This window comes from Gavialis gangeticus, unplaced genomic scaffold (assembly GCF_001723915.1).
Source record: "Gavialis gangeticus isolate Ggan-Ray unplaced genomic scaffold, GavGan_comp1, whole genome shotgun sequence".
Classification (NCBI taxonomy): domain Eukaryota; kingdom Metazoa; phylum Chordata; order Crocodylia; family Gavialidae; genus Gavialis; species Gavialis gangeticus.
Window position 1 is genome coordinate 228,669,156 of NW_017729032.1, and position 9,217 is coordinate 228,678,372.

General features: G+C 49.5%; 1 long non-coding RNA gene across 1 annotated transcript; it reads right to left on the bottom strand.

Moving 5' to 3' along the window:
* Positions 1–769: 769 nt before the first annotated feature.
* LOC109302583 lies at positions 770–8,935 on the bottom strand. Its single transcript, XR_002098853.1, has 4 exons — positions 8,926–8,935; positions 7,640–7,642; positions 1,252–1,256; positions 770–922 (listed from the first exon to the last, which is right to left on the bottom strand). It is a non-coding gene; the product is annotated as an uncharacterized LOC109302583 (long non-coding RNA).
* Positions 8,936–9,217: the final 282 nt, after the last annotated feature.

A 9,217-nucleotide genomic window follows, 5' to 3' on the forward strand; every position in this document is an offset into this window, starting at 1 on the left:
CAGGGTGTTCTGTGCCCCATTTCCCACATGCAGAGGCATCCATCAGGGTTGCCTCCTGTTGGGCATGCTGTATGCCCTGGCCATTGAGCCACTGCTGCATGCACTGCAGCACTGTCCGAGTTGCATGGCCTTGCCATCGGCCATGGGCCTGTCCATTGCCCCTCCGCTCCAGCTATCAGCATATTCAGATGACATGACTATCTTCCTCAACACCCAGGAAGATGTGGAGGCCCTGACAGACTGCTGCTGAGCCTATGAATGCATCTCCTCAGCCTGTATCAACTGGGCCAAGAGTGATACCCTGCTTCTTGGTGCGTGGATCAGTGTGCCCCCCCCCAGATTTGTCAGGGGGTCTCACTTGGCACTGTGAGGACCTTAAAGTCCTGGGCATGTTCCTAGGGCCATCAATCTTCATGGTGTGCAACTGGGATGGCCTCGAGTAAGGGGTAGATGCCCACCTACAACAGTGGCACTTGGACCTACCCAGTATCTCTTACTGTGGATGTGTCCTCATTGCGAATAACCTGGCGGTGGTGACCTTGTGGCACCGGCATACTCAATATGCCATCAGACCTACTCAAAAGATTCCAGCGCCCCCTGGTTGATTTTTTGGGGGTTGGGTACCACTGGCTCCCACGAGCTGTCTTTTAACTACCTGTAGCTGAGGGGGGCCAGAGTTTGGTTGACCTTGTGAGCAAGGTGGCCTCCTTCTGCCAGCAGGCCCTTCAATGACTCCTGCATGGCGAGAAGCATCTACCTTGGCAAGAAATGGTGTGCCGGTTCCTGCAGAGGGTGGGGGCCCTCGGCTTTGACTGGGAGCTCTTCCTGTTGGACCTTGCACTTCTGAACTGGGCGGTGCTTCCAGCTTTCTACCACAGCATGGTACGAGCCTTGTAGGCCACCTTCTGCCTCCAGCCCGCAGCTGCTGAGGGAACCCCTGGTGCACAACCCAGCTCTGAGGTGCCCCATGCCAAACCTGGCCTCTGCCAGCCACATAGCCATTCTCATCCAGGCGCATGTCCTCTGCCTGAGCCATCTCCTTGACCCCGCTTGGTCAGCATTGCTCTCACCTGAGGCCTTGACCACCCAGCTGGGCATGCGCTCCATCCACAGCATGGGCCATCTCCTGTGTGACATCCAGGTTGCCTTCCCATTGGAGGTGACAGCCACCCTGGACAGCCATCTCTGGGCAGGCCAGGTCCCCTGTGCCACAGATGTCCTCAGCGAGGTTTTTCTCATGATGCTAGCCACCCCGGCTGTGGCTGGAAAGCTGGCTGGTGTACCTGGCACCCTGCTGACACTCCCTGTGCCTCCTGACAGTGACACGGGTTGCCCCTTTGCTTTTCCGTCATGTAGAAGCCTATATGCCTGGGCAGTACATGTCTGCCATGCCCAGCTGATGGTGGGCCACCCCAATACACTGTGGCGATGGCGCCTGGGGCCTCCAGATTCCCCACCAGCCCACCCAGCGTGGTACACATGGTATAAGTCACCAACTGCCAAGAAGACTGGTGACCTGAAGTGGCGGTTGCTGCATGGCATCCTAGCCCCTGGCACGTTTGTGTCCCACTTCGACCCAGCTGCCTCTATGGCCTGGCTCTTCTGCCTGGGGGGTGTTGAGGAGACCCTCTTTCATGCCTTCCTCAACTGTCTCCACCTGTGGCAGCTCTTTGTCACCCTTGAGCTGCTGCTGCAAGCGCTGGGCAGGAGCCTCTCGGAGACCACCTACGTGTGCTTCTATCCATACTGGGCAACTAAGAATGGCCCCATCTGCCTTGCCAACTTTTTACTGGGTCAGGCCAAGATGGCCATCCTCAGGAGCTGCTGAAACCAGCTTGCCGGGACCGGCTGAGAAGCCTGAGGTTTTTCCACCTCATGGTGCAGGCACACCTCTTGCTGGAGTTTCAGTACGCTGTGCTCCGGTGGGTGGTGCCCGCCTTTGAGATACACTAGGCCCTTGAGGGAGCATTGTGCCATGTGGAGGATGGCCATCTCAAATATGTGCCCTGATGTCATGACTGGTCTGGGCGACTGGGCAGGCTTGGTGTCAGACTACGACTTTCAGCTTGTGCCACACCCTGGGCCCTCACCTGGCTACTTTTTTGTTTTCTTTTTTGTGTGGGAAACTGAAGGTGTTGTCATGTGTATGACTAGATAGAGCAGGGTAGAAATAATTTATTTATAGATATGACTGTGTGGCCGGCGTTCTGATCGCCTAATAACATGTAAGATACGAGGAGAAATATAGCAAAGGTGTCTCTCATGGTGTGATGAGATGAACGCAATAACATGGTGTGTTTTGGTTTGTCTCTGCTTGGTAAGTGGCCAACCTTTTTGTATCTCTTTTTAACTACTTTATTTAGGGGTTCAGAGATACAAAAAGGTTGGCCGCTTACCAAGCAGAGACAAAAGTCCTTCCTTCCTTCCTCCCTATGGCTATCTAGTCCTAAAAGTGTGACCTTTTGGTGAGGATGAGGGTGTTCATTCTCTCCTTATGATGTAAATTGGATGGGCAGATTTATGTATGATTTTCTGATGCTTTCTTGGCTAGGCAATTATGAGGTTGTTTACTTTTATGTTTTAAAAAATATTTTTAGAATAAATGTCTAAAAAACTTCTTTTATTCTTTCTCTTTCAGGGAGCTGTTAATAATGGTTTTCAGAGTTCTGAGATAAGAAATCTCATCTCAACCTAGAACTCATGAAAACTTGCATGTTCACAAATTATTTATAAGACAAAGATGACAAAGTGACTTTGCGCTCATTTTTCTCACTTAATGATGACATTTTTGGTCACAGAAACTATTGTCAAATCTTGTGAAATTGACAAGAGTCTGGCAGAACATAATGAGCTGAGGACAACAAAGTTGCTTTCCTCTTCAGTTGTTAGAAAAATCAATCTCTTGAACTCATCTTGTTACCTCTACAGTTTATGGACCAATAATTATCAGGACATGAGAAAGAGCTCCCCCCCAAAAATTGTCAGTTTCAATTATCTATGATATTTCTACTCCCTTTGCATAAAAAATTCAAGATGGACAAAATATTGTTAGGGAAAATAGCTATAGATCAGGGGTTGGCAACCGCAGGCATACATGCCATTAGTGACATGTGGAGACATTTTTCTTGGCATGCTGGGAAGCATGCAAGGAAATTGTTAAAAAAATTGCAGCCACAAGTCCTAAATCTGTGGCAGGCATTGGGGCAGAGCCAGGAAAACACAGGCAGGGATGCTGTCTGTGTTTTACTGCTCCCGCCCCTTGCTTCCAGGCAGCACCCTCCAGCCTGGCTGGCCCCTGGAGGGAGCTGCAGGTGGACAGGGCCCTGGCAGGTGCTGCATATGAAGGAATGCTGCCTGGCTGGGGAAGGGTGCTAGGCTCAGGGGGCTTCCAGTTCATGGATCAGCCTCCTTGCATGCTGGGCACAGTGCAAGCAGGGTAGAGCCATCCCCGGTGCAAGGGCCTGGTTGTGGGAGCCCTCTGGACCCTGGGAAGAGCCACCACAACTGCCCCAGGCTGCCTGGGCCCCAGCCTTGCCCATCCCTCTCAAGGGGCTGGGGCTAGGACAGGCACTGCACAGAGCCTCTGCACTGCAGGCACCCAGCCATCTTGGCCCTGAGCACCGGCTGCGGTGGCTGCTCCCTGGGAAACACTGCAGCTCCCACTCTCACTGTACCTGCCATGCAGAGAGGTCAAGCAGGTAGCACCTTGAGCCCAGAGTCCTGCCTCAGCCAGACAGAATCCCTCCATGGGAAGAGTGGCTGCACCCCACCCCTGAGGAGCTGTGCAGGCCAGCTGGGCCCCAACTCTGGTGCTGCTGGGACCACGCCCCCATCCACTATGCTCTGAGTCTGCAGAGCCCTGCAGCACCTGGGGCCCCACCTGACCCCCAGTCTGCTCTGCCTGCAGCCTTCCCAAGGGCCTGGCCAGGCCAGCCTGCCTGTGATGACTACCTTAATGCCTGCTGCTCCCTGCTCCTCTCTTCCCCCTCTCATCACAACTTGCTTAATAAGAAAAAAATTCACAAGTACAAAGGCAGTACATGAAGTTTTATTTATTGTCACCAGGTTAAGAATTTTTTAGAAAACCTAGCATTTACTGTAAAAGAATTATTAACATTTATGATTATTAACTGTATTAAATATGCAGTGCATCCTGCCATATACCCTAAGTTTTGTTTTTGTGGTGTGCTGGCACTCTGGCACCTTACAAGGTAGACCTTGTGGGTTTTTGGGCACTCCAGCCAAAAAATGTTGCCCACCTCTGCCATAGATAGTATTATATTCTGTAAAATAATATTACTTGCTAATTAGCAGGAGCGAGCACATTTTTTATGGAGCAAGTAGAAAATCTATATGTACTGTGATGGTGTGGACTGGGTAGTTCCTAGTAAGATAGGAGTTAAAAAGAGTTGCTGGGCTGGCCAATGCCAGACCTGCAGGAGTGGGTCAGGGTCAGAGCAGAGAGGACTCTCAGTGCTGACTAAGCCTGGCTCCTGATCAGATCTCCTCTGAGAACCAGACTATGCAGATTTCTAGGTTAGTCTGGGTGCCTGGGCATACTGTTGCATGGGAGCTGTCTTGGTTCCCCATTGCAATTTTGGTCGAGAATGTGGGCATGCTACAAAGGGGATTTGGACAGGGCAGGGGAGAAACTTCATAGTTTCATAGTTGGTAGGGTCGGAAAGGACCTGAGTAGTTCATCAAGTCTGACCCCCTGCCGTGGCAGGAAAGGACACTGGGTCAAATGACCCCGGCCAGGTGTTCATGTAGGCTTCTTGGAAAGACGCGTGGGGGATGAGCCAGGACTACTTCTCTTGGAAGTTGGTTCCAGATCCTAGCCACCCTGACAATGAAGTAGCGCCTCCTAATGTTTAGCCTGAATCTACTCTCCGCTAGCTTGTATCTGTTGTTTCTAGTCACTCCTGGGAGCGCTCAGGGAAACAGGGACTATCCCAATGCCTGCTGGTCCCCCTGGACTAGTTTGTAAGCTGCCACTAGATCCCCCCTCAGCCTTCTCTTGTGGAGGCTGAACAGGTTCAGGTTCCATAGCCTCTCCTTGTAAGGCCTGCCTTGCTGACCCCTGATCATGTGGGTGGCCCTCCTTTGGACCCTCTGATCTCTAACCTAAACCTATTCTCCATCAGATTAACATTGTTCCTTGTCACCCCAGGTGGTGCTGGGGAGAAAAGGGCTCTACTTACTTGCTGTTGATCTCCCTTGATGAGTTTGTAGGCAGCCACCATGTCCCCCCTCAGCCTCCTCTTGCTGAACAGGTTCAGGTCCCTCAGTCTCTCCTCGTAAGGGCTTTCCCTGCTGACCCCTGATCATGTGGGTGGCCCTCCTTTGGACTCTTTCCATGCTGTCCACATCCCTCCTGAAGTGTGGCACCCAGAACTGGACGCAGTACTCCAGCTGCAGCCTGATCAGTGTCGCATAGAGGGGGAGTATCACCTCCTTGGACCTGCCTGAGATGCATCTCTGGATGCATGACAAGGTACAGTTGGCCTTCCTGACCACGTCCCCACACTGTTGGCCCATGTTCATTTTGGCATCAAAGATGACTCCAAGATCCTTTTCTGCCTCTGCACTGATGAGAGAGGAGTTCTCCAGCCTGTAGGTACCTGCTGGTTCTTCCTTCCCAGGTGCATTACCCTGCACTTGTCAGTGTTGAATCCCATCCTGTTCTCATCCTCCCACCCCTGTAACCTGTCTAGATCTGATTGCAGCCTATTCCTTCCTTCAAGCATGCCTACTTTTCCTTATAACTTGGTGTCATCTGTGAATTTGAACAGGGTGCTTTTTACCCCCTCATCCAAGTTGCTGATGAAGATGTTGAACAGTGCGGGCCCAAGGACAGAGCCTTGCAAAACCTCACTGCCCATATCCCTCCAAGTCGAATAAGACCCATCTACCACCACTCTCTGGGTGCAGTCCACCAGCCAGTTAGTGACCCATCTGACTGTGTAGGTATCAACACCACAATCTCCTAATTTTTTTATGAGAATGGGGTGAGAGACAGTGTTGAAGGCCTGCCTAAAGTCCAGAAAGACTATATCCACTGCAACACCTGCATCTAAGGATTTGGTGACCTGGTCATAATAGGTCACCAGGTTGGTCTGACAAGACTTGCCCCTAATGAACCCATGTTCATTGCCCTGAGCATAGACTCCCTTGTTGGCCCCTCGTAGACATGCACCAGAATAATTCTCTCAAAAAGCTTCCCCAGGACCAAGGTAAGACCTTATTGCCTTATTCCTAGGCCTGGGTACAGTTATCTGTGGGAAGTTACCCAAAGGCAAGCTTGGTAGGCCTGGCAGACTTATTAGCCTATCATGTTATCTACAGCTGAGATTAGGAAGGCTTCATGGAACTCTTAAAAGGGCTGTGGCTTCCCTTAAGCAAACTGGGCAAGCCACAATTCAGGGCCCAACCCCCCAGTCAGGCAGTAGATAGTCTTCATGGAGGTAGGGGAGGCCATGAGTTCAGGGGAGTGACCCCAAGAGACCACTGAGGACATGCAGACCCAGGAAGAAACTGGGACTCCTCTAGCACAGGACACTCCTGGAGAAGGGCCCTCTGTATCCAGGGAACCCCTGTAGGAAGTATAATAACAGGTGGAAGAAGGGATCCTTTTTGTACAGGGGTCAAAGCTTCTAGCCAAGGCACCCCACTTTGTGACTGAGCAAAAAGCAGACAAAACACTCAGCTGGGCAGTGTCAATGGGGAAGTAGCTAACCCATAAGAAGTCACATTTTTTGCTCACTTTGAATTGCAGGGGAAGAAGCTCTATTAGCTGGAAAAAGACTGGGGAAATCCAGATCCTGGTTCTAAAACCCTACTTGCAAGAGATCATGTGCTTTTCCCACTCTGTCCCATGTTCAGGGCATCTGGGAAAGGAAAAAGACCCTGAGCCACATCCTGGACTGATTATTTTATGGCCAGGCATCTATAAAGATGCACTGGACTTTTGCATTTCCTGCCAAGATTGTAAGCTTATCACCCCACACAGAGCCCAGTCAACACTTCTGAACCATTTGCCATTAGTGGATGTTCCCTTTGAGCAGATTGGGATCAATGTGATTGACTCCTGTGAAGCTGGCTATAAATACATATTGGTAATTGCCAACTCTGCTATGTGCTATCTCAAAACTGTACCCTTTCAGTTGATTACAGCCAAAGTCATAGCCTCATGAGCTCATGAAGGTGTTCTTGCAGGTGGGCCCTGAAAAATTATTAGTAACCAAAGAACCAGTGTTCATAGCCCAGACCATAAAGCAGATGTATAAGCTATACAAAATTAAATTGGTAAGATCTTCTGTCTGCCACCCCCAAACTGATGGTTTTACAGAATGCTTCAATAAAACCTTTACAGAAATGTTAACAAAATGTGTAGCCATGGATGCCTGCCACTGGGAACAGTTGCTTCCAACTCTGCTATTTGCAGTCCAGGGGGTAGCCAAGGCATCAACATTTGAGCTGCTCTACTGCCACAACCTCAGTGAATCCTGGATCTTTTATAGGAAATATGGGAAGAACAACTCCAGCAAGACAATAATGTGGTCTTCTATATATTGAACTTTCAGGAGAAACGTAAATCACTAGGTGAATTTGCCCATTAAAAAGCTATGATGGGCCTAACACACTGGTGGCATAGTACAATAAAAATGTGCATCTTCATGAATTCAACCTTGAGGATTGGGTTCTCCTACTACTGCCATCATCCAAATCGAAACTGATTGCTCAGTGGCAGACACCATACAAGATAATCTGGCAGGTTTGGCCCAGTGACTATGAAATCAAGAAACTGGACTGGCAGAGTCTCCAGCAAATCAATCATGTCAACCTCCTGAAACCATGGAAGGCTCAGGAGTGCCTCTTAATATCCCTTATACTCCCAAAGCAGAGCTAGGTCCACAGGCAAGTCTGACAGTCAAGACAGAAACAGTGCTGTTTGGGAGAGACCTCACTTGAGAAGGACTGAAGCAAGCCTGAAGACTGGTCCACTTGTTCCCTGGAATGTTTTCATCACTTCCAGGAAGAACCAACCTTACGGCCCACCAGATCCAAATGAAATCAGGAAGTGGGGTCATGGAAAAGCCCCATTGCCTTCCTCACTGAATGAGAAAGAAGGAGAAGCAGGAGCTACAGTCCATGCTGGACCTTGGGATTATTGAAAAATCACACAGTGACTGGAGAAATCCAGTTCTGGTATTCCCAAAATGGGATGGTACTGTGGTTCTGCATTGACTTTCTGAAGTTCAATGCAATCTCAAAATTTGATGCATACCCTATGCTGTGGGTCAATGAGCTAGGAGATATCTGGAATATTACAAGCCTCTAGCTTATGAAAGGGTATGGTAAATTCCATTAACACTGGGATCTATACCCATACTAGACAATGCCCATTGGGTTGCATGGGGCTCTGGCCAAATTCCAGAGGCTGATGGACCAGGTCCTGCAGCCCAATCAGGAGGGTGCAACAGAATATTTGGACTACAGATAGATATGGGCAGAGCACCTGGACCATGTAGCTGTGGTGTTGTAGTCACTCTAGGAAGCAGATCTCACCACAAACCTGTCCAAGTGCCACATGGGTAAGGCTAAAAACACATACATGGGGTGCGCCTTGGGGAACAGTCAAATATAGCCACTGGTGGACAAAGTCCAGGCCCCAAAGAGGTTCCTAACACCAAACACCAACACCCAGGTACACTGGTTTGTAGGCTTGGTCAGGTATTACCAATGGTTTATACTAGCATTGTTATCAATTGCAGGCACTTTCACAGACCTTCTGAAAGGCGACCACCCACAGAAGGTACAGTGGATCAGATAATGCACATAAGTATTCCAAATGTTGAAGGATTTCCTATGCCAGGAACCAGTCCTGTATAATTGGGACTTTTCAAAGGAGTTTATACTTTAGACCAGTGTTTCCAGTGTGGGGTTGAGTGCAGTGTTGTTCTAAATGGTGAATGGGGAGGAACACCCCATCCTTTATTTGAATCAGAAGCTATTCCAAAGAGAGAAGAATTACTCTGTCATTGAGAAAGAAGGACAGGCAGTAAAATGGGCAGTGGAGGACCTCAGATATTAACTACTGGGCAGGGACTTCATATTGATCATGGATCATGCATCCCTACTATGGTTACAGACCATAAATTAGATTAATCCCTAAATTCTTCAACCTAGCCTTGCAACCCTTTTCTTTCCAAATCCA